This window comes from Vigna radiata, chromosome 8, assembly GCF_000741045.1.
Source record: "Vigna radiata var. radiata cultivar VC1973A chromosome 8, Vradiata_ver6, whole genome shotgun sequence".
Classification (NCBI taxonomy): Eukaryota; Viridiplantae; Streptophyta; class Magnoliopsida; order Fabales; family Fabaceae; genus Vigna; species Vigna radiata.
The window spans coordinates 23,916,729-23,919,744 of NC_028358.1; positions in this window are offsets into that span (position 1 = coordinate 23,916,729).

Sequence of the window (3,016 nt, forward strand, 5' to 3'; positions counted from 1 at the left end):
GGCGGTGTGATGGTGATGTGCGACGACGATTTCTCCTGCGTGTTTGATGATAGCTTGCGCGAGATGAATAGAGGAAAGTGACAGAGCGTTGCGGCGCAACAGTGGCACTGTCTTCCTAGTGGCTTCACGACGACACGGTGGCTGGTCGGCGCGACCTGGTGATTGCTATGATGGCTGCCAGCGAGGATGGTTGCTGGTGGTGGTCTGGCGGAAGCAGAACGACAACTAGGGTTTGGACTTGGCAATTAAGGTTTCTGTTTGGAGAAGATGAGGATGTGTCAAGGGTGGTGACGTGGCAGCTTCTCAATGGTCAGATCTGTGTGTGGAGGATTTGGACACGAGGCATGATCTTAGACAATCTGATTTAGGAATGGTAGGAGGGGCGTGTATAGGGAATTTAGGGGGTGCAAGGGTAAAATCTGACTATTTGGCCCATATGTAAATTATTTTCTAAACAAACCGATTTTGGGCCTTAAATTGCAATTTAGACCAATAAAGCTCTAATTTTAGCTGAACAAATAAATATTAGAACATCCAAGAATAATTTATGCAATTAAAATCACTTTTTAAGCCCTTTTTATTTCCAAACACGCTAAATCCAATAATCACAAATCCTCTTCAAATCAACCATTTAAGCACAAATGTCTTATCAAAAATTTGAATTTTAAAGCATAAATGTGGGCATAAATATGCACTTATCACACCCTCACACTTATCCTTTTTGCACTCCTGGGAAAAATTGATTAATTCCAAAACTTTGTTCTGGGTCATTTTATTCCATATTTGCATTTGGATCAAAAGAATGAACATCACCGGACATAGATCAAACATCTAATCACCACTTTGTCATGGACATTCAAATGAAATAACTATTCTTCACACATGAGTTAAACTTTTTGAATTCCCAAGAAAATCAAATATGAAAGATAACACTCAAGTCAAAATGTATCTATTTGTCTCCAAATCTCTCAAGTGATTTTGGCTTGTGTTTACACTCAAAATACCCATGTAAGTAAACACCCTTGGTATTTAGCAAGACTCTAACATTCACATACTTCAGAAAACATGCAATTATTGATCATGAGAGCTTTTTTAAAGGTTATATTGAGGCCAAGGCTAAGGTAGGAAATCTTTTTGGAATTTTTGGTTTTTGAAATTGTTATAGAAAGAGAAATGGTACTTGATTTCAAAAACAACGTTATTTCTTGATCTTTTTTTTTTAGGAAGATTGTTTTCTCTTTTTTTTTCATCATTTTTTTTTCAAAACTCCAACTTTTCATCTTCCTTTATTTTTTATTTTGTGGTGAGACACTCACCCACACACTTTATTCATCACTTACTTATAACACAATCCATTACTCCTTCTTTCCTCAGGTGAGGAACATATGATTTTCTTTCATTTTTTTCATTTGGCAATTACTGGAAACAAGAAAAATAGTCTTAAGGCTCAAAGGGTTTTCAATGGATTAATGTTAAGGTAAGTTTATTTGGCCAAGTAGCTAAAACAAGAAAGGTCTCAATCATATCAAACCATGCATATTCACCTTAGATGCACAACACAGAATCAAGTTAAATATTATAGTATCATCAAAACATCGGCAAATCACTCAAGAAAAATAGGTATGGCACATGATGGTCCATCCTTATTATTAGGCTCAAAACACACATGGTTCAAATTTCTTTTACAAAAGATTTAATTAGGGAATTCTTAAGTCAACTCAATCAGTAAATCAAAAAAACAGTCCATTCATATCAACATTACTCTTTTTTTTTATATATGATCATCCCAGTTATTGATTCAGACTCTCAAATCCATTGCAAATACTTATTAAAGAAAGAAAAGAAGAAGAAGAAGAAGAAAAAATGAAACAGGGAACAAATCAAATTGTTTCCCCACATCCCCACACTTAAACTATGCATATTGCTCAATGTATGCCTTAAATATAGAATGCACAGAAAAAGTATGAGGGAACTTACCTCCTTCATGGTGGAAGGAATGCTAGCAGGACTTCATCGGAAAAGTCATCCTAGATGTTAACTTTTCCCTTTTCAATCCTACTAGGATGGTCAACTACAAAATTGCGTGCCACACTTCTGTCTTGAATAGGATTCAACTTGTCCTTCTTGTTCTTGACCATTGTGATTCCATCTTTCTTGGGAACCACATGCATAGGGCGTACCCAAATGCTGTCAGAATTGTGGTATGTAATACCTATTTGTAGCAACTTGGTGTCCCTTTTCTTTACAACCCCCATCAGTTGAGAATTCAGTCTTCCTTGAGGTTGTCTCACTGGTTTAGCATCCTCCTCCAAAAGTATTCTATGCATGCAACAAGAAGGGCTAATGTCAAGAATATTTGTTGAAGTCCTGCCTATTGCTTCCTTGTGATCTCTGATAACTTGTAATAGATGTTTTTCCTGCTCATCAGTAAGCAGTGCAGATATAATAGTAGGGACTTTCCCATCCTTCTCAACATAAGCATATTTCAAATGGGATAGTAAAGCTTTCAACTCCAAAATGGGTTTACCACAGATGGTAATATCTTACTACCTAAGGTAATCTCAGCCACTTCAACATCACACTCGGATGCCATAGATGTATCATCTATTGACATTGCGTCCTCAATATCACCTGTTTTACAATTTCCTTTTTCGTCCAAAATTAGGCACGACATATTTGAAAAAGAAAAGTCAAAAGTTGGAAAAATGTCTGAGAAACTAAAAGAAACATCGTTTACAACATCACTTGATAAGTCAATACAATACAAAGAATGATCTTTAATCGGATGTTTCCCAGATTCTAACACATTGAAGCACACTTTCTCGTCTCCTATCTCCATTGTCAATGATCTTGCATGCACATTTATCTTGGTTCGTGTTGTCATCATGAAGGGTCTTCCCAAGATAATAGTTGTTGGACTGATTCCTTCTTCATCCTTCGTGTCCAAGATATAGAAATCTGCAATAAAAACTAACTTGTCTACTCGGACAAGCGCGTCCTTAAGCACACCTGCAGA